General features: G+C 41.8%; 1 long non-coding RNA gene across 1 annotated transcript; it reads left to right on the top strand.

Moving 5' to 3' along the window:
• Positions 1 to 6,867: 6,867 nt before the first annotated feature.
• On the top strand, positions 6,868 to 19,750 carry LOC117528516. Its single transcript, XR_004565794.1, has 3 exons — positions 6,868 to 6,949; positions 13,031 to 13,039; positions 19,740 to 19,750. It is a non-coding gene; the product is annotated as an uncharacterized LOC117528516 (long non-coding RNA).
• The last annotated feature ends 3,890 nt before the right edge of the window (positions 19,751 to 23,640 follow it).

Below are 23,640 nucleotides of genomic sequence, written 5' to 3'. Positions count from 1 at the left end.
ATTCGTTAGTTCTAAATGCCATCATAATTATTTATAGGAAAACATTCTATTTTTATTTCTCAAACAAATGTTTGGGCCTGAAAACAGTTTGGTATTATTTTCCTACTAAGGTTTGAGCTTTGAGAGTGTTTACACACGAGAGAAAAGTGAGAAAATGTTCATGCCTGATTGAGAAAGTGTATAAAGCTTTGAAACATCTATAATAATTGTAAAAAATAATGCTGATTACGTCGCGGTTTCGCGTATTACGGGCTATTTTTTAGAACATAACTACAGCGATTAATGAGGGACCACTGTAACACTTTATTGATTATATACTACAAAACAATTGATACGACAGCCGCTTTTGACGCTCTATTGGCACGCGTCGTTATTGGTGGAGTTCTTTTTCATTGCCGTCTTCCCGGCTTCCATGTCGTAAAATGCGGGTGTGTCTGAAGTGGAGTCTGAATATTTATGGGCGTGTTTATTATAATTACGATCATTTCCACCCGCCGCATTTATCAAGATCACGTCAGGCGTACGCCAGAAATGGGCAGGTGCTCACTGCTTGATACATGTCACGGCGACTTTGGTGTATTTCAAGTTTACGCCGTAAATTTACGCCACAAGTGCGCAACATTGATACATGAGGCCCAATGTCCGCAAATCAGCTGCAAAGCAGGTGTAATAAAAACGCTTTATTCATGGCCAATCTGTATGCAGTCGCTACAACATATTTTAGTTTGTAATGTGGACATGATGGACACGATATATATCTGTTTTACACACTGTCCCGGTCCGCTGTCAAGCTGCAAATCCCCGTCAGTTGCGGATATCAGCGGTTAATGGCAGATATACAGCGCATGGAGTGAGTATGTATTGTGTATGACTTGAGTATATATGGGGTATGTAAGGCGGATGTTATCCGCTTTCAGATTTTTGAACAGCTCAAAAATCCTGGCTGCGGACATGCGTGCCTCTGCGGATGATCACGGGTGTGTTCGGATGACGGCCGACTCATACAGGCATGTTACACGGATATTGCGGATGTTTGGCGAATATGGGCCAATTTTGTGCGCAATCCATACGCAAATGCTCCTAAATGCCAGTGGAACAGGGCCCTTAAGTGTTAACATATACAACCCCTGGCAAAAATTATGGAATCACCGGCCTCGGAGGATGCATTCAGTTGTTTAATTTTGTAGAAAAAAAAGCAGATCACAGACATGACACAAAACTAAAGTCATTTCAAATGGCAACTTTCTGTTTCTTTAAGAAACACTATAAGAAATCAGGAAAAAAAAATTGTGGCAGTCAGTAACGGTTACTTTTTTAGACCAAGCAGAGGGAAAAAAATATGGACTCACTCAATTGAGGAAAAAAATATGGAATCACCCTGTAAATTTTCATCCCCAAAACTAACACCTGCATCAAATCAGATCTGCTTGTTAGTCTGCATCTAAAAAGGAGTGATCACACCTTGGAGAGCTGTTGCACCAAGTGGACTGACATGAATCATGGCTCCAACACGAGAGATGTCAATTGAAACAAAGGAGAGGATTATCAAACTCTTAAAAGAAGGTAAATCATCACGCAGTGTTGCAAAAGATGTTGGTTGTTCACAGTCAGCTGTGTCTAAACTCTGGACCAAATACAAACAACATGGGAAGGTTGTTAAAGGCAAACATACTGGTAGACCAAGGAAGACATCAAAGCGTCAAGACAGAAAACTTAAAGCAATATGTCTCAAAAATCAAAAATGCACAACAAAACAAATGAGGAACGAATGGGAGGAAACTGGAGTCAACGTCTGTGACCGAACTGTAAGAAACCGTCTAAAGGAAATGGGATTTACATACAGAAAAGCTAAACGAAAGCCATCATTAACACCTAAACAGAAAAAAACAAGGTTACAATGGGCTAAGGAAAAGCAATCGTGGACTGTGGATGACTGGATGAAAGTCATATTCAGTGATGAATCTCGAATCTGCATTGGGCAAGGTGATGATGCTGTTTGGTGCCGTTCCAATGAGATTTATAAAGATGACTGCCTGAAGAGAACATGTAAATTTCCACAGTCATTGATGATATGGGGCTGCATGTCAGGTAAAGGCACTAGGGAGATGGCTGTCATTACATCATCAATAAATGCACAAGCTTACATGGATATTTTGGACACTTTTCTTATCCCATCAATTGAAAGGATGTTTGGGGATGATGAAATCATTTTTCAAGATGATAATGCATCTTGCCATAGAGCAAAAACTGTGAAAACATTCCTTGCAAAAAGACACATAGGGTCAATGTCATGGCCTGCAAATAGTCCGGATCTTAATCCAATTGAAAATCTTTAGTGAAAGTTGAAGAAATGGTCCATGACAAGGCTCCAACCTGCAAAGCTGATCTGGCAACAGCAATCAGAGAAAGATGGAGCCAGATTGATGAAGAGTACTGTTTGTCACTCATTAAGTCCGTGCCTCAGGGACTGCAAGCTGTTACAAAAGCCAGAGGTGGTGCAACAAAATACTAGTGATGTGTTGGAGCGTTCTTTTGTTTTTCATAATTCCATAATTTTTTCCTCAGAATTGAGTGAATCCACATTTTTTCCCTCTGCTTGGTCTAAAAAAAGTAACCGTTACTGACTGCCACAATTTTTTTCCTGATTTCTTATAGTGTTTCTTAAAGCCAGAAAGTTGCCATTTGAAATGACTTTAGTTTTGTGTCATGTCTGTGATCTGCTTTTTTTCCACAAAATTAAACAACTGAATGAACATCCTCCGAGGCCGGTGATTCCATAATTTTGCCAGGGGTTGTATAGGCCACAATTCTTTTTTTTTTTAGAGATGAATTCTATGTTATGATTATGATTATTTAAAAGGGGACTATTACATTAGGCCACACTCTTTCATTTTCTACCTCACAGGCCAATTTGTAACTGCATGTCACTTTGCAATATTGATTTGTAATTTGTAAGGTTAAATACATTTTGTACACATGGTTATTTCATAAGTAAGTTGTTTAAATAAATGTACATTATGCAATACAGGTGTGCCTTGCAATTACTGAACTATTATGTACGGTCACTTTCAAGAAACTGTATACGTTTTCCATGTTCTCTGAAAAAATTCAGATAAACATAAAATAAAACAGTCTGGCTTAATGGGTTTTAAATGCTCCAGTTCAGGAAACTTGAACACTTCTTTACAGATAGTAAATAAGTGGACTTGTAATGAGGAATGACTCAGATTACAAACCAGTACTGTGGAAATAATTGATTCTTTTTTATTCAACAGTGGTAAAATATTTTATATTAAACTGTGTTAATATGTTGCACACCACTTATTGCTTATGAACTATTTTGCTAACAATATTTCCAGACGTATTTTTTAAAAAACAGCTCTTGTCATTGTATTACTTGTACGTGTTATTTCAAACAGTAATTTTATAACATTGCGTACACAACAGATCGCAGTCTTGTAGTAAGTCATGAGTTCAATCGCTGTAATACAACCCCTGGCAACAATTATGGAATCACCGGCCTCGGAGGATGTTCATTCAGTTGTTTAATTTTGTGGAAAAAAAGCAGATCACAGACATGACACAAAACTAAAGTCATTTCAAATGGCAACTTTCTGGCTTTAAGAAACACTATAAGAAATCAAGAAAAAAAGATTGTGACAGTCAGTAACGGTTACTTTTTTAGACCAAGCAGAGGAAAAAAATATGGAATCACTCAATTCTGAGGAATAAATTATGGAATCACCCTGTAAATTTCCATCCCCCAAACTAAAACCTGCATCAAATCAGATCTGCTCGTTGACATTGACCCTATGCCATGACATTGATCCTATGTGTCTTTTTGCAAGGAACATTTCACAGTTTTTGCTCTATGGCAAGATGCATTATCATCTTGAAAAATGATTTCATCATCCCCAAACATCCTTTCAATTGTCCAAAATATCAACGCAAACTTGTGCATTTATTGATGATGTAATGACAGCCATCTCCCCAGTGCCTTTACCTGACATGCAGCCCCATATCATCAATGACTGTGGAAATTTAGATGTTCTCTTCAGGCAATCTGTTGTATGGCTGGGGGGCCTGGCTGCCTTTTTGTTTCTGTCTTTTGTTTTTCCTTCCAGGTGGCTTGCATTTGGAACTGAGTGGCTGTGTTGCTGAGTTTATCAGGACCTCACCCTGATCACCTGAGGCTGATCACCTGCGGCTCATCAGGACTCACAGCTGTGGTGCATCTGCATGGATTGGAACATGGTGGCATTTAAGACTGGAGTGCACAGTGTGTATTTGCCAGAGACTCGACCTTGTGACCAGACGGGTGAGATCGTCGTCTCGGGAGCCATCTCATAATCAGTGGATGCAGAGAACGTCCAGGTTTGATGCACGGTCTGTGAAAGAGGAGGGAGTGAGGTCTCACGCTCGTCAGCACACTTCCTGAGGTACGTTAGATTTTGTGACTAACATTTATACAGTCAGTAAATGTGGTGTCCCTCACACCTTTTTATATTGAGCTGTATGTTAGTCATGTATCGACTTCCACTGCAGTGGAGTTTTGTGAACTGGATGTTCCATGCCTGCAGGTTGGGAAGTTGATTAGTAATCAAGCCAGGAAGTGTTTGCTGTTTGTACACCTTTAAGTGTTCTCTCTGTGTGTAGAGTGTGGACTCACATAATGGTTCCTTCTTTCACAGACTCGGTTTGTTGCGGCCACCTGGGGGGTGTCGGCGGGGTCCTCGAGTCCGAACAGCTTCTGGCTCCGGACCGTTAGCGCTGCTGGGAGCGCACCACGCCAGACCGCACTTTGTTTTTTATGTATCACTGTTATGTATTAAATTCAGTTAGCCTTTGTACCGTGCTCTGCTTATTTCATACTGGGTCCTTCAAACGCTGGTCGGTTCTCCGAGCTGCGTCCGACACATAACAGTAGTCTCTGGCCAAACATCGCGGTAGCAGAGACGGTAACGCGCCGGGAAGGCAGCTGCAGACGTTCAGTAGTTATCCGGATCAGTTGCGGGTGCTCTCCGCCCGGATGGTGCGTGTTTGAGACCCATTGCTGAATACTGATTTGTGCTCTCTTGCAGCCGTGTTCCTGTGTTTGTGCCTTATCCGTGGGTCGTGGTGGAGTGTGACTGGCGACGGCTTCGCGTCACGCTCCGACCGGATAAGAGGTTTGAACGGGAGCTGCAAGAGTGTGTCTGTAATGGGTGCATGCGCACGGCGGAGCTCTGTGGCACGGGTCGCTGAGCTTCCTGTGTTACAGTTGTAGCCCCGTTTCCCCGGATAAAGATAACTACTGCGTCTGTTGTATCAGCTCCGGCGTTATTTAGTTGAGCACATTTTGGTTGTGTGTTGCACACAGCTGCGCACGAAGATGCAGCTCGTTTGTTTTTTGTCACCAAAGGGGGTTTTTCATTTTTAGCACTTTGGCTCCCTCTTTTGGTGACTGAGTCACATTACCGTCAAGCTCTTAACTTGGAACAGGTGTGTTCCATTTGTTGGAGCTTGACGGTATAAATCACTTGTTTTGTGTTAGTTCATTTTGTGTGGGTGTTTTTTGAGTTGGTTTTTGTGTGGGATTTCATTTTTTGTTTTACACTATTAGTGTCTGGGGTCGTGACCCTGCAGTTCTGTGTAAAAAAAAACAAAAACAAAAAGGGACCCAAGCAACTGTATGTTAGTCTGTTAGTCTTTCTTTTTATTTCTTTCAGTTTCACCTCCCAGGGTTTGATGGGACGGTCCCCTGGGGGGTCATGGGGGGTAATTGGGTTGTTTTTTTTTTTGTTGTGCCCTCTCTTCTCCTCTGGCTCCAGCCGGGTGAGCCGTAGTGTCGGCGCTGCTGGAGTGGTGCAGTTTGGTTATGCTGGGCGTTTCCCGGGTAACCTCTGCACCTGGGGGGGGGGTGTTTTCTTTTTGTTCCCTCTCTTCTCCTCTGGCTCCAGCCGTGTGAGCCGTAGTGTCGGCGTTGCTGGAGTGGTGCAGTTTGGTTATGCTGGGCGTTTCCCGGGTAACCTCTGCACCTAGGGGGGGGGGGGGGGGGGGGGTGTTTTCTTTTTGTTCCCTCTCTTCTCCTCTGGCTCCAGCCGTGTGAGCCGTAGTGTCGGCGTTGCTGGAGTGGTGCAGTTTGGTTATGCTGGGCGTTTCCCGGGTAACCGCTGCACCTGGGGGGGGGGGGGGGGTTGCCATTTGCAGCCATTTGCCATTTGAAATGACTTTAGTTTTGTGTCATGTGTGTGATCTGCTTTTTTTCTACAAAATTAAACAACTGAATGAACATCCTCCGAGGCCGGTGATTCCATAATTTTTGCCAGGGGTTGTATTTTTGAAACCACATTTCTAATTACAAATACACAAGTTCTTGATTGTGAAAATGGTCAAAAATTCTACAAGATGAGAGACACAGAGTCCCCCCCTCCAAAAAAAAAAAAACCCTCTGTAAAGAACACATTATGCTTTTGTAACAAGAGCTGGAGCCACAACATGTCTGAAGTAGAACTCTGACGCCTGAAAGGCTTCATGCCAGAGCTCCTCCTTGAACAGAATCCTTTCAATATGAATGTCCGGTCCAAGATAAATAACAAAATCACACCAAAACCTCTTGGTCACTCCCATTTGTACTTGCACTTGGGTGAAGTACTTGTGGTTTGGTTTCAGTTTACCATCCTTAAAGTAGTCAAACTCCATTTCTGAGACAGTCTTGCCAGCTTGTCTGTGTGGACATTTCACCTCCAAAATGCCCAATCCACAGCAGTCACATGACACTAATCTGTCCGGTGAAGCTGCAATGAAACATGCATCTGGCAATAAGAAAATTCCACATTTTTCGACTTTCATGTTTTGGTGAATCTGTTTCTGGGAAGCTATGTAGCAGTCCACAGCTGCAGGTTCAGTTTCCTGACCATATTTGAGCTGGATGATGTCTGGGTTCAGTTGTTTTTTTCCCCAAAATGGTGTTTTTCAGAGATTCAGAAACCAGTGCATTGAGGCTCCTGTGTCCAGTCAAGACACTGTGTGCATTAGATGCAGTGACTCTCCCCTGTCTGTGTTAAAACCACAATTCTGAGGTACTCTGGTCTCGTGTTGCCTCTTGGAGAGCATTTACTTCTTGCAATGAGTACACTGGCAGCTGCTGAAACATTTCAGAGGCTGAGTTGTATTGTCTGGCAAGCTGAGGGAGGGTGAGTGGCAAAGGAGGTTCTGATTCAACCTCAACAGTGTGTGCAACATTGACATCAGTTTCTGGTGTGTATGTCGGTTCAACATCTGCTAGTGCATACTGAAATGCAGTGGCCAAAGTACATACAGGGTACAAAACTGCTGCTATCTAGTCCAGATCTGGGCTCTCACAGTCCTTAGAACTCCTCACAGTTGAAAAGAGAGCCCTAGATACCTTAGCAGCTTCTGCGCACTTGGTGGAATTAGGCTTCCTGAAATGAGGTTTTACAAAAAGCATGTCCTGGCACTGTACATTCTCAAGGTTCTTCAGAGCAGGTGCCTTCCACACATTGGGTTTCGAAGTGCAAGGGATGGCATTACCAGTAGTTAGGCATAATCCACTTTGAAGAGCAGCGCAGCACGATTACATGTTGCACCCAAACTGGAAAACATTGAAAGTTGCTCATTATTTACACATACAAATATAAATACCATATTAGAAAATGTGTATATATTACTTGCATGCATTTATAGTTTTTTGAAGTCCATACCACAGACCAGGGTTAGGAAAGAATCACGAGTTTCATTAAAAATAATGAAAATATTTTATTTGATCAGATTAAATATGATTTTTTGGAGTTTGGATTAGCTTTAATATGTGAACTGAACACTAAAAGGGAAATTACTTTGTATACTGCACAGAAAATGAGAACATTACCTGGTCTGTACCTGGTCATTTTTTTGTTCTATTAGATTTTTACAGGTTAATAATAAAAAGCTGAACAATGTACTTACCCAGCAAAACATGAACAATATGCACTGCAAATTGCCCCGGTCTTCTTCTGGAAACACACCCATAACTTTTGTGGCACTGCTCTGATGTTTTGTGAAGGTGTGCATGTTGTCTTCAGCACACAAAGGTCTGGATCAGCATCTCGGTAGAACACTGTTGTATCCATGACTCTTGTGACGCAAAATAACTGAATGCCTTCCCTAAAGAAAAAAACAAAGATAAACTCAATTTTAATGTCAAATCAATGTGGTAGGTGGTTCTACTGAAAAAGGCTCACAGTCAGGCCACAACTAAAAAGATTTTGTTTTCTGTCCACCATTGACACATAAAGGATTGTGTTTTGAAATTTTTTTTCAATGCTTAGTTTAAATTTTTCTTTTGTTTTCACATTAAAAAGCAACGATTTCAGTAAATAAAAAATAATTTCCTTGATCCCTCACTACTTAGATTTACCTTTATTATCCACTGGACAGGAAGCTTTCTAGTCATAACGTCCACAAGCCAAAAAGTTCACAGCCAGAACGACCACAGCCAAAACGTCCAAAAATACACCAAAACATCCACAGATTTAAGCCAAAACGTCCACATGAGATGAGTTGAAATTACATGAACACATGTATACTCTTATTACTGCAAAAATGTTATCTTGTCTGACATTAACTTAATAAAATTGAGTACTGTATGATAGGTGTGTGTATATATTGCTGTTCTGTGATGTGTGAAAGCACAAAGAAAGGAATTTTGACTGAAAATAATTCTATAATTCCTACATGCCTTATGTGAAAAGGTAATAAATAATATTATATTACCAGGAATTTTGACTGAAAATAATGGTTGTCTGTTTTATCGCATGTATTTCCACAGATCACTATTTTCTCAAAATTGGATAATTTCTACATGTCTTATGTGAAAAGGTAATAAATAATTAAATTCTATTACCAATAAACTGTGGACGTTTTGGCAAATACATGTGGACATTTTGGTTTGTGGATTTTTGACTGTGGAACTTATGACCAGCACCCGACAGGAAACATTTCTTTTTAGGGATGCGTGGCCTCTGACATATTTTTATTATTAGAGAGTGTAATATTGACATGCTTTATAAACAAACTGCATGCATGCACATATCATTGTATGTCTGTCTACTTATCAAAACAAACGTGACACCAAAGAGTTTATATGTGAGACCCACCTTCTTTGTAATCATTCCGAAGCCGGTGGAGTAGCGATTTCTCATCCCTGTTTAGCAAATATTCTGCAATATCGGCTAACATGCACGGCGGCCACAGTTTCAGACCGTGGACTTCGCTGAACCATCCGTCGGTTGCATTCAAGGGGTCAGAAATTTGTTTGTCTCCAACTATTAAAAGCCTGTGGTACATAGCCAACTAATAAAGATAGATTGATCATATTTAAGATCGAAGCATTAATTAACGGTAGGGCTTCCTTGAGCAGCCTGGTAGGAATGGGGTCTAATAGACATGTTGATGGTTTGGAGGGTGACTAATGAAAATAACTCAGAAAGAACAATCGGAGAGAAAGAGTCTAACCAAATACCAGCATTACTGAAAGCAGTCGAACATAAAGATATGTCTTTGGGATGGTTATGAATAATTTTTTCTCTAATAGTTAAAATTTTATTTGCAAAGAAAGTCATGAAGTCATTACTAGTTAAAGTTAAAGGAATACTCGGCTCAATAGAGCTCTGACTCTTTGTCAGCCTGGCTACAGTGCTGAAAAGAAACCTGGGGTTGTTCTTATTTTCTTCAATTAGTGATGAATAGTAAGATGTCCTAGCTTTACGGAGGGCTTTTATATAGAGCAACAGACTCTTTTTCCAGGCTAAATGAAGATCTTCTAAATTAGTGAGACGCCATTTCCTCTCCAGCTTACGGGTTATCTGCTTTAAGCTGCGAGTTTGTGGGTTATACCACGGAGTCAGGCACTTCTGATTTAAGGCTCTCTTTTTCAGAGGAGCTACAGCATCCAAAGTTGTGCTCAATGAGGATGTAAAGCTATTGACGAGATAATCTATCTCACTCACAGAGTTTAGGTAGTTACTCTGCACTGTGTTGGTATATGGCATTGAAGAACATAACAAAGAAGGAATCATATCCTTAAACCTAGTTACAGCGCTTTCAGAAAGACTTCTACTGTAATGAAACCTATTCCCCACTGCTGGGTAGTTCATTAAAGTAAATGTAAATGTTATTAAGAAATGATCAGACAAAAAGGGGTTTTCAGGGAATACTGTTAAGTCTTCCATTTTTATGCCATATGTCAGAACAAGATCTAAAGTGTGGCTAAGGTGGTGGGTGGGCTCATTTACATTTTGAGCGAAGCCAACTGAGTCTAATAATAGATTAAATGCAGTGTTGAGGCTGTCATTCTCAACATCTATGTGGATGTTAAAATCGCCCACTATAATTATCTGAGCTAAGCACTAAGTCAGACAAAAGGTCTGAAAATTCACAGAGAAACTCACAGTAATGACCAGGTGGATGATAGATAACAACAAATAAAACTGATTTTTGGGACATCCAATTTGGATGGACAAGACTAAGAGTCAAGCTTTCAAATGAATTAAAGCTCTGTCTGGGTTTTTGATTAATTAATAAGCTGGAGTGGAAGATTGCTGCTAATCCTCCGCCTCGGCCCATGCTACGAGCGTTCTGACAGTTAGTGTGATTCGGGAGTGTTCACTCATTTAAACTGACATATTCATCCTGCTGTAACCAGGTTTCTGTAAGGCAGAATAAATCAATATGTTGATCAATTATTATATCATTTACTAACAGGGACTTAGAAGAGAGAGACCTAATGTTTAATAGACCACATTTAACTGTTTTAGTCTGTGGTGCTATATTATTTTTTCTTTTTGAATTTTTATGCTTAAATAGATTTTTGCTGGTTATTGGTGGTCTGAGAGCAGGCACAGTCTCTACGGGGATGAGGTATTGGGGGGATGGCAGGGGGAGAGAAGCTGCCGAGAGGTGTGTAAGACTACAACTCTGCTTCCTGGTCCCAACCCTGGATAGTCATGATTTGGAGGGTTTAATAAAATTGGCCAGATTTCTAGAGATGAGAGCTGCTCCATCCAAAGTGGGATGGATGCCGTCTCTCCTAACAAGACCAGGTTTTCCCCAGAAGCTTTGTCAATTATCTATGAAGCCCACCTCATTTTTTGGACACCACTCAGACAGCCAGCAATTCAAGGAGAACATGCGGCTAAACATGTCACTCCCGGTCCAATTGGGGAGGGGCCCAGAGAAAACTACAGTGTTCGACATTGTTTTTGCAAAGTTACACACTGATTCAATATTAATTTTAGTGACCTCCAATTGGCCTAACCAGGTGTCATTACTGCCGAAGTGAATTACAATCTTACCAAATTTACGCTTAGCCTTAGCCAGCAGTTTCAAATTTCCTTCAATGTTGCCTGCTCTGGCCCCCGGAAGACATTTACTATGGTTGCTGGTGTCGCTAACTTCACATTTCTCAAAACAGAGTCTCCAATAACCAGAGTTTGATCCTCAGCGGGTGTGTTGCCGAGTGGGGAAAAATGGTTAGAGATGTGAACAGGTTGGTGGTGTACAGGGGGCTTCTGTTTAGAGCTATGCTTCTTCCTCACAGTCACCCAGCCGGCCTGCTTTCCCAGCTGCTCGGGATCTGCTGGGGGACAGCTAACGGCGGCTAAGCTACCTTGGTCCGCACCAACTACAGGGGCCTGGCTAGCTGTAGGATTTTCCAAGGTGCGGAGCTGAGTCTCCAATTCGCCCAGCCTGGCCTCCAAAGCTACAAATAAGCTACACTTATTACAAGTACCGTTACTGCTAAAGGAGGCCGAGGAATAACTAAACATTTCACACCCAGCGCAGAAAAGTGCGGGGGAGACAGGAGAAGCAGTCATGCTAAACCAGCTAAGAGCTAATAGCTGCGCTAAGCTAGCGGATTCCTAAAAACACACAAAGTGAAGAATGTGAAAATAATTTAGAGGTGATTCAGCAGAGAGGGTGCATTAGTTAAGGCACGTGAAGATTACACTGTGAAATAAATCATTATCTAGTTATCTAGATCAATCTAACTACGCAGATTAAACAGCTAACAGATACAGCAAACACCACTGTGCTCCGGAACAGGAAGTGATACAATACCGCAGTGAGAGCCAACCACCAGTAGAGTCAATCAGTAGAGTCAGAATGTAAGAACTCAACAAAGCATTAGATGGTGGAAGCTGAAAGAGGAAGGCTGTTGTGTGAAATTCAGTGAACAGGTGAGACAGGCACTGGATGGAGGGGAAGCAGTTTTGGACAACTCGAAAAGTACTGCAGATGTGGTGAGGGAGACAGCTAGATGGGGTAGTGCAGTACTGCAGTACAAGGATAGTGTGACAGCGGTGAGATGTGCAGTAGGAATGACAGTCATTCAAGGTGGAGCTGGGATTACACCAAGGATCAGGTCTGAGTCCTTTCTTGTTCGCAATGGTGATGGACAGATTGACGGATGAGATCAGACAGGCATCTCCATGGACTATGATGCTTGCAGAAGACATTGTGATCTGTAGTGACAGTAGAGAGCAGGTTGAATCTAGCCTGGAAAGATGGAGATATTCTGTGGAAAGCAGAGAAATGAAAGTCAGTAAGACTGGGTACATGTGTGTGGATCAGAGGGAGCGTAAGCCACGTGCATTGTTTCCTTCAAACTTCTACTCACAACACCCCAAAATGACAGCGTCAGAATCAGAATCATCACCTTTATTGTCACTGTAATTTACATTGCAATGAGATTTGAGTGCAACTCCAAAAGGTGCTTTTCCGAGGTACGAGTAATTGTTAGCCAAATAAAAAATAATGAAATTTTACAAAATAAATTATTTAAATATATGTCCAACTAAAATAAAATGTGGACAAAATGTAAAATGTAAAACGAGAATTATGTACAACTGTGGAATGATAATGCATTGGAAATGCATGGGATAATGCATGGGTCATTGTTCAGTGCAGTGATTGCTCTGGGGAGAAAGCTGTCCCTAATTCTGTTTGTCCTAGTTTTGATTGACCTATACCGTCGGCCCGAGGTTAGTAGGTCAAGCAGGTGGTTGCTGGGGTGAGATGTGTCTTTGATGATGCTGTTAGCTCTGCTGAGGTAGCGAGAGCTGGTAATGTCTTCCAGGCTGGGCAGAGAGCAGCCAGTGATCCTCTGGGCCGTGTTGATCACCATCTGCGGTGTTCTCCTGTCTGCTGCTGAGCACTCCTGTACCATGCTGTAATGCAGTAAGCCAGGATGCTCTCAATGGTGGCTCTGTAGAACAACACCAGCAGCAGTTTCTCCAGATTGTTCCTCCTAAGTACCCTCAGGAAGTGGAGTCGCTGCTGGGCTTTCTTCACCACCACTGTGGTGTTGGTAGTCCAGGAGAGGCTGTCAGAGAGCTGCACTCCTAGGAACCTGATGGAGCTGACCCATTCCACACAGTCCCCATGGATGTAGAGCGAGGCTGGGTCAGGTATCATGGTATTCAGCAGCAGGTTGCTAGCTGAACACCACGCTGTCAGTCGGTTCACCTCGTCTCTGTAATCAGACCCCCCCCCCCGAGATGAGCCCAACCACGGTGGTATCACCTGCAAACTTTATGATGGTGTTTGAGAAATGGGTCAGAGAGCAGTCATGAGTGTAAAGGGTGAACAGGAGGGGGCTCAATACACAGCCTTGAGGAGAACTGGTGCAGAGTGTGATGGTGGAGGAAAGGTGGGGGCCAAATTCACAGATTGTGGGCAGTTCGTGATGAAGTCCTTGATCCACTGGCAGATGGGGGTTGAGATGCCCAGATGTGTTTGTTTCTGGACCAGGATCTCCAGGATGATGTGGTTGAAAGCTGAGCTGAAGTCCAGGAAGAGCATCCTCACATAGCCGACCAGGTGCTCCAGGTGGCTCACCACGGTGTGGAGAGCTGTGGTGATAGTGTCCTCTGTGGAATGGTTTGCCCTGTAGGCAAACTGGTGGGGGTCCAAAGTGTGAGGCAGACAGGCCCTGATGTGCTGAGAGACCAGTCTTTTAAAGCACTTCATTTGTACGCATGCTTTATGTTTGAGTAAACATGGTCCAAAGTATTTTCCCCTCTGGTGGCACACTTCACATATTGGATGAACTTAGGGAGCACAGTCTTTAAACACGTTTGGTTGAAGGCACAAACAACAATACAGACGCCATCCAGATGGGCAAGCTACTGTTTATTTATGCAGGCAAGCAAGAGGCTAAGGGCCGTGCTAACGTTAGCATCGGATGGGATGTAAACAGCAAACACAATGACTACTACAGTTGTATCTAAAGGTTTGGGCACCCCTGATGATTTCCATGATTTTCCTTGATAAATAATTGGTTGTTTGGATCAGCAGTTTCAGTTAAATATGTCATATAGCAGACAAACAGTGATATTTGAGAAGAGAAATTAAGTTTATTGGATTTACAGAAAGTGTGCAATAATTCTTTAAACAAAATTAGTCAGGTGTATAAATTTGGGCACCCCAACAGAAAAAATACATGAATATTTAGTAGATCCTCCTTTTGCATAAATAACACCCTCTAAACACTTCCTATAGCTTCCAATGAGAGTATGGGTTCTGGTTGAAGGTATTTTGGACCATTCTTCACAACAAAACATCTCAGGTTTGTTGGTTTCCGAGCATGGACAGCCCGCTTAAAATGACACCACAGATTTACAATAATATTCAGGTCTGGGGACTGAAATGGCCATTCCAGAACGTTGTACTTGTTCATCTACATGAATGCCTTAGTAGATTTTGAGCAGTGTTTAGGGTCCTTGTGTTGTTGAAAGATCCAGCCCTGGCGCAACTTCAACTTTGTCACTGATTCATGAACATTGTTCTCAAGAATCTGCTGATATTGACTGGAATCCATGTGACCCTCAACTTTAACAAGATTCCCAGTACCTGCACTGGCCACACAGCCACACCGCATAATGGAACCACCTCCAAATCTTACTGTAGCAAGGGTTTTTCTTGGAATGCTGTGTTCTTTTTCAGCCATGCAAACCGCCCCTTGTTATGTCCAAATAGCAGGGAAGCAGGTGCTTTTTAAATGGCAAAGGCTGTGAATACTTATGTACCCATGATTTCTTTGTTTTTTTATTTTTAGTAAATTTGCAAAAAAAACAAAAAAAAAAAAAAACATGCTGCCACCACCATGCTTCACTGTAGGGATGGTCCCAGTTTCCACCAAACATGACGCCTGGCATTCACACCAAAAGGTTCAATCGTTGTCTCATCTGACCAGAGAATTTTATTTCTCATGGTGTGAGGGTCCATCAAGTGCCTTTTGGTAAACTCTAGTTGGGTTGCCATGTGCCTTTTACTAAGGAGTGGCTTCTGTCTGGCCACTCTACCATACAGACCTGATTGGTGGATTGCTGCAGAGATGGTTGTCTTTCTGGAAGGTTCTCCTCTCTCCACAGAGTAACTATCTCTCTCTCTCTCTCTGACAGAGTGACCATCGGGTTCTTGATCACCTCCCTGACTAAAGCCCTTCTCGCCCGATTGCTCAGTTTAGACGGGTGACCAGCTGTAGGAAGAGTCCTAGTGGATTTTCATCCATTTACAGATGATGGAGGCCACTGTGCTCATTGAGACCTTCAAAGTAGCAGAAATGTTTCTGTACCCCTCTCCAGATTTCTGCCTTGTCCAATCACCTGAATTTACCCAAGGTGGACTCCAATTAAGCTGTAGAAGCATCTCAAGAATGATCAGTGGAAACAGAATGCACCTGAGCTCAATTTTGAGCTTCATGGCAAAGGCTGTGAATACTTATGTACCTGCGATTTTTTTTTAGTAAATTTGCAAAAATCTAAAAACAAAAAAAACTTTATCACATTGTCATTATGGGGTATTTTGTGTAGAATTTTGATGGAAAAAAAATGAATTTCATCAATTTTGGAAGAAGGCTATAACATAACAAAAAAGTGGAAAAAGTGAAGCACTATAAATGCTTTTCAGGATGCAGAAAATTCTCTCTTGTCATGGTTGGGGTTTCAGTGGCAGCTAGGATTATTCTTAAACATCGGAAAACCCCCAAAGCCCCACAGTTTAAAGAATGGGTAAATATGATGATAAAGACTGCTTCATATGAATGAATGCTGTACAAGTTAAATAACACGGTTGATATCACAGCACCAGATTTGGAGTCATTTTGGTCTTGCATTGGTGCTGTTACCCATCAGTGAGACAATGGCTGATTTTCTTCCTTCTGGTATTTTATTTTACTTTAATATGTACAGTGAGGAAAATAAGTATTTGAACACCCTGCGATTTTGCAAGTCTCCCACTTAGAAATCATGGAGGGGTCTGAAATTTTCATCTTAGGTGCATGTCCACTGTGAGAGACATAATATATATAAAATAAAAAAAAAATCCGGAAATCACAATGTATGATTTTTTTTAATAATTTATTTGTATGATACTGCTGCAAATAAGTATTTGAACACCTGCCAACCAGCAAGAATTCTGGCTCACACAGACATGTTAATTTTTCTTTAAGAAGCCCTCTTTTCTGCACTCTTTACCTGTATTAATTGCACCTGTTTGAACTTGTTACCTGTATAAAAGACACCTGTTCATACACTCAATCAATAACACTCCAACCTGTCCACCATAGCCAAGACCAAAGAGCTGTCTAAGGACACCAGGGACAAAACTGTAGACCTGCACAAGGCTGGGATGGACTACAGGACAACAGGCAAGCAGCTTGGTAGAAGACAACAAATGTTATGATTATTTATTAGAAAGTGGAAGAAACACAAGATGACTGTCAATCTCCCTTGGTCTGGGATTGTGGGGTAAGGATGATTCTAAGAAAGCACAGAACTACACAGGAGGACCTGGTCAATGACCTAAAGAGAGCTGGGACCACAGTCACAAAGATTACATTAGTAACACATGATGCTGTCATGGTTTAAAATCCTGCAGGGCAGCAAGGTTCCCCTGCGCAAGCCAGCACATGTCCAGGCCCGTTTGAAGTGCACCAGTGACTATCTGGATGATCCATAGGTCCAAACAAATGAGGTGGGCTTCATAGATAACTGGCAAAGCTTCTGGGGAAAACCTGGTCTTGTTAGGAGAGATGGCATCCATCCCACTTTGGATGGAGCAGCTCTCATTTCTAGAAATCTGGCCAATTTTCTTAAATCCTCCAAACCGTGACTATCCAGGGTTGGGACCAGGAAGCAGAGTTGTAGTCTTACACACCTCTCTGCAGCTTCTCTCCCCCTGCCATCCCCTCATTACCCCATCCCCGTAGAGACGGTGTCTGCTCCCAGACCACCAATAACCAGCAAAAATCCATTTAAGCATAAAAATTCAAAAAGAAAAAATAATATAGCACCTTCAACTGCACCACAGACTAAAACAGTTAAATGTGGTCTATTAAACATTAGGTCTCTCTCTTCTAAGTCCCTGTTAGTAAATGATATAATAATTGATCAACATATTGATTTATTCTGCCTTACAGAAACCTGGTTACAGCAGGATGAATATGTTAGTTTAAATGAGTCAACACCCCCGAGTCACACTAACTGTCAGAATGCTCGTAGCACGGGCCGGGGCGGAGGATTAGCAGCAATCTTCCATTCCAGCTTATTAATTAATCAAAAACCCAGACAGAGCTTTAATTCATTTGAAAGCTTGACTCTTAGTCTTGTCCATCCAAATTGGAAGTCCCAAAAACCAGTTTTATTTGTTATTATCTATCGTCCACCTGGTCGTTACTGTGAGTTTCTCTGTGAATTTTCAGACCTTTTGTCTGACTTAGTGCTTAGCTCAGATAAGATAATTATAGTGGGCGATTTTAACATCCACACAGATGCTGAGAATGACAGCCTCAACACTGCATTTAATCTATTATTAGACTCTATTGGCTTTGCTCAAAATGTAAATGAGTCTACCCACCACTTTAATCATATCTTAGATCTTGTTCTGACTTATGGTATGGAAATAGAAGACTTAACAGTATTCTCTGAAAACTCCCTTCTGTCTGATCATTGCTTAATAACATTTACATTTACTCTGATGGACTACCCAGCAGTGGGGAATAAGTTTCATTACACTAGAAGTCTTTCAGAAAGCGCTGTAACTAGGTTTAAGGATATGATTCCTTCTTTATGTTCTCTAATGCCATATAACAACACAGTGCACAGTAGCTACCTAAACTCTGTAAGTGAGATAGAGTATCTCGTCAATAGTTTTACATCCTCATTGAAGACAACTTTGGATGCTGTAGCTCCTCTGAAAAAGAGAGCTTTAAATCAGAAGTGCCTGACTCCGTGGTATAACTCACAAACTCGTAGCTTAAAGCAGATAACCCGTAAGTTGGAGAGGAAATGGCGTCTCACTAATTTAGAAGATCTTCACTTAGCCTGGAAAAAGAGTCTGTTGCTCTATAAAAAAGCCCTCCGTAAAGCTAGGACATCTTTCTACTCATCACTAATTGAAGAAAATAAGAACCCCAGGTTTCTTTTCAGCACTGTAGCCAGGCTGACAAAGAGTCAGAGCTCTATTGAGCTGAGTATTCCATTAACTTTAACTAGTAATGACTTCATGACTTTCTTTGCTAACAAAATTTTAACTATTAGAGAAAAAATTACTCATAACCATCCCAAAGACGTATCGTTATCTTTGGCTGCTTTCAGTGATGCCGGTATTTGGTTAGACTCTTTCTCTCCGATTGTTCTGTCTGAGTTATTTTCATTAGTTACTTCATCCAAACCATCAACATGTTTATTAGACCCCATTCCCACCAGGCTGCTCAAGGAAGCCCTACCATTATTTAATGCTTCGATCTTAAATATGATCAATCTATCTTTGTTAGTTGGCTATGTACCACAGGCTTTTAAGGTGGCAGTAATTAAACCATTACTTAAAAAGCCATCACTTGACCCAGCTATCTTAGCTAATTATAGGCCAATCTCCAACCTTCCTTTTCTCTCAAAAATTCTTGAAAGGGTAGTTGTAAAACAGCTAACTGATCATCTGCAGAGGAATGGTCTATTTGAAGAGTTTCAGTCAGGTTTTAGAATTCATCATAGTACAGAAACAGCATTAGTGAAGGTTACAAATGATCTTCTTATGGCCTCGGACAGTGGACTCATCTCTGTGCTTGTTCTGTTAGACCTCAGTGCTGCTTTTGATACTGTTGACCATAAAATTTTATTACAGAGATTAGAGCATGCCGTAGGTATTAAAGGCACTGCGCTGCGGTGGTTTGAATCATATTTGTCTAATAGATTACAATTTGTTCATGTAAATGGGGAATCTTCTTCACAGACTAAAGCTAATTATGGAGTTCCACAAGGTTCTGTGCTAGGACCAATTTTATTCACTTTATACATGCTTCCCTTAGGCAGTATTATTAGACGGTATTGCTTAAATTTTCATTGTTACGCAGATGATACCCAGCTTTATCTATCCATGAAGCCAGAGGACACACACCAATTAGCTAAACTGCAGGATTGTCTTACAGACATAAAGACATGGATGACCTCTAATTTCCTGCTTTTAAACTCCGATAAAACTGAAGTTATTGTACTTGGCCCCACAAATCTTAGAAACATGGTGTCTAACCAGATCCTTACTCTGGATGGCATTACCCTGACCTCGAGTAATACTGTGAGAAATCTTGGAGTCATTTTTGATCAGGATATGTCATTCAAAGCGCATATTAAACAAATATGTAGGACTGCTTTTTTGCATTTACGCAATATCTCTAAAATTAGAAAGGTCTTGTCTCAGAGTGATGCTGAAAAACTAATTCATGCATTTATTTCCTCTAGGCTGGACTATTGTAATTCATTATTATCAGGTTGTCCTAAAAGTTCCCTAAAAAGCCTTCAGTTAATTCAAAATGCTGCAGCTAGAGTACTAACGGGGACTAGAAGGAGAGAGCATATCTCACCCATATTGGCCTCTCTTCATTGGCTTCCTGTTAATTCTAGAATAGAATTTAAAATTATTCTTCTTACTTATAAGGTTTTCAATAATCAGGTCCCATCTTATCTTAGGGACCTCGTAGTACCATATCACCCCAATAGAGTGCTTCGCTCTCAGACTGCAGGCTTACTTGTAGTTCCTAGGGTTTGTAAGAGTAGAATGTGAAGCAGAGCCTTCAGCTTTCAGGCTCCTCTCCTGTGGAACCAGCTCCCAATTCAGATCAGGGAGACAGACACCCTCTCTACTTTTAAGATTAGGCTTAAAACTTTCCTTTTTGCTAAAGCTTATAGTTAGGGCTGGATCAGGTGACCCTGAACCACCCCTTAGTTATGCTGCTATAGATGTAGACTGCTGGGGGGTTCCCATGATGCACTGTTTCTTTCTCTTTTGCTCTGTATGCACCACTCTGCATTTAATCATTAGTGATCGATCTCTGCTCCCCTCCACAGCATGTCTTTTTCCTGGTTCTCTCCCTCAGCCCCAACCAGTCCCAGCAGAAGACTGCCCCTCCCTGAGCCTGGTTCTGCTGGAGGTTTCTTCCTGTTAAAAGGGAGTTTTTCCTTCCCACTGTAGCCAAGTGCTTGCTCACAGGGGGTCGTTTTGACCGTTGGGGTTTTACATAATTATTGTATGGCCTTGCCTTACAATATAAGGCGCCTTGGGGCAACTGTTTGTTGTGATTTGGCGCTATATAAAAAAAAATTGATTGATTGATTGATCCATAGGAGGCATGGGAGAAGGTCATGTGGGACCAGAATAGAGCTTTTTGGAATCAGCTCCACTTACCATGTTTAGAGGATGAGAACAACCCCAAGAAAACCATCCCAACTGTGAAGCATGGGGGTGGAAACATCATACTCTGGGGGTGCTCTTCTGCAAAGGGGACAGGACCACTGCACCATATTGAAGGGAGGATGGATGGGGTCATGTATTGTGAGATTTTGGCAAACAACCTCCCTCCCTCAGTAAGAGCATTGAAGATGGGTCATGACTGGGTCTTCCAGCATGACAATGACCTCAAACACACAGCCAGGGCAACTAAGGAGGGGCTCTGTAAGAGGCATTTCAAGGACCTGGAGTGGCCTGGCCAGTCTCCAGACCTGATCTCAACAGAAAATCTTTGGACGGAGCTGAAACTCCAAACCTGAAAGATCTAGAAAAGATCTGTATGGAGGAGTGGACCAAAATCCCTGCTGCAGTGTGTGCAAACCTGGTGAAAAACTACAGGAAACGTTTGACCAGATTGGGAGTCATTTTGGTCTTGCATTGGTGTTGTTGCCCGTCAGTGAGACGACGGCTGATTTTCTTCTGGTATTTTATTTTATATATATATATATATATACACATACATACACTACTTAATTTTTTTTTTCTTTATGAGCGCGTCGACGTCTTGTAGTGCTATGGATATTTTCATTTGCATATGGGAGTCCTGCTTGTTGATGCTGGAAAGTACTATGTGATTGTCATGTACCAAGTGAAAACTCCAATAAATAAACTCCTTTCTTTCATTAATTTAAAGCCTGATTTATGCTTCTGCAACTCCATGTCATGATGTTGACGTGTGTGACAGTTTTAAAAGTTCTCTGTCGCTGGATTATGCTTTATTCTGGATTTATTTGTCCCTCAACAAGATTTTCTTTCTACAATCATCACATCCAATTCAAACGTAAGGTGTACAATTTCCTATTCTTTCTGACTCTGTGTTGTAAATTTGCAGACTTTTCTGCCAAATATATTTGATCCATTATGTAATCAGCATGCACCCTGCAAAAACTATTAAAATATGAGAGGAAAGAGTGAAACCACAAAAGTGTCAAATCACAACCGTTTGCAGTGTCTGATTTGACAAGTGTACGTCAGGTTGTGAGTCCATGTCTGAGCATGGTGTGAAAAAAATAAACGGTCGGGCTTTTAATCACAGAAATGACTCCAGTCCCACTTTCCTCAAATCGGCGAATGCCAACAATGTCCGATGTGAGTGAAAATCTGTTATACAAAATCCGCTATACGAGGTCTATTAGAAAAGTATCCGACCTTATTATTTTTTTCAAAAACCATATGGATTTGAATCACGACATCAGACATGCTTGAACCCTCGTGGGCATGCGAGAGTTTTTTCACGCCTGTCGGTTACGTTATTCGCCTGTGGGCAGTCTTTGAGTGAAGAGTGGCCCACCCTCTCGTCATTTTTTTCATTGTTTAGGAATGGCTCAGAGACTGCTGCTTTGTTTGATCAAAGTTTTTTCAAAACTGTAAGGCACAACTGAGTGGACACCATTCAATAAATTCAGCTGGTTTTCGGTAAAAATTTTAATGGCTGATGAGAGATTTTGGTCTGGTAGTGTCGCCGTAAGGACGGCCCACAGCGCCTGACAGCGATCTGCGCTTCGAGGTGGCAGCGTCTCGCCGTTTCAAGTTGAAAACTTCCACATTTCAGGCTCTGTTGACCTAGGAAGTCGTCAGAGAACAGAGAACTTTCAGAAGAAGTCGGCATGAGGAGTTTATTCGGACATTCCATTGTTAACGGACATTTTGTAATGAAAGAACATGCGGGCAGAGTTGCATGTCGGGCCGAACCCGACCGCGGGGGGTCGTGACAGGAAAAACACCTCCGTTGGAAACCTTAACGGGCAAGTTGGAACATGCCCAAGCTGTTAAACAATTTCTCAGTTACTCACTTGTTGAAAGCCATCAAAAGCCGCCTGAATTTTACAAATGGTTTTCAACACGGAGGTGTTTTTCCTGTCGTGGCACACACAGATTTGCCGAGTCGTCACGGAAACGACTCAGCGAATTTGCGCGCACGTCTTTCATTAAAAAATGTCCTTAAACAGTGGAATGTCCGCATAAAGTCCTCATGCCGGCCTCTTCTGAATCTTCTCTGTTCTCTCACGACATCCTGGGTGAATTAAGCCTTAAATTAGGATGTTTTCAGCTCGAAACAGGTCGACGACAGCGCCTGGAAGCGCTGCAGGACGTCCCGGTCCGTGGGAAGTCCTTACACCGACAGAAACACCCCATAATCTCTCATCAGCCATTAAACTTTTCACCGAAAACCAGCTTAATTTCTCGAATAGTGTCCACTCGGATATTCCTCACAGGTCCAGAAAAAATTTTGATAAAGCAACGCGCGCCGTCTCGAGCAGCGTGTGAAACAAAGGAATTCAGCCGAGAGGGCGGGACCACATCTCACTCAAGGCCTGCCCACAGGGAAATGATGTCACCGACACGCGTGAAAAAAACTCACACATGCGCACGAGGGTTCAAGCATGATTGGTGTAATCGCATGTCATTCAAATCTATATAGTTAAAAAAAAAAAAGGGTCAGTTTATTATCTAAGAGACCTCGTATAGCGTGTTTATTACATGGAAAACCACACAAAAAAAATCATGTGTATACAATGACAGTTTAGCCAAGTTTTACTGTACATGGGACTGAACACTAAATTTACCTCTCAAAACTTTGACGATGAAGTCGCTTCCACCCCACACGGCTGACTTTATTTTCCCAAATTTTTCTTCTGTTCGGATCTGAAATGAATCTGTACATCTCAAACTCCTTGTTGTGTCTACTGGTGCATCCAAATGCACAATAATCTGGCATTTGCAGCAAATAAATAAATAAACAAGTTGGATTTACATGCAGATATTTTAACAGCAAACGCTATTTTGGCCCCAAGATGACACCAGGAGTCACATGAC

The sequence above is a fragment of the Thalassophryne amazonica genome, chromosome 16 (assembly GCF_902500255.1).
Source record: "Thalassophryne amazonica chromosome 16, fThaAma1.1, whole genome shotgun sequence".
Taxonomy (NCBI): domain Eukaryota; kingdom Metazoa; phylum Chordata; class Actinopteri; order Batrachoidiformes; family Batrachoididae; genus Thalassophryne; species Thalassophryne amazonica.
The sequence above is the reverse complement of the archived record's forward strand: the minus strand, read 5'-3'. Positions and strand labels throughout refer to the sequence as shown.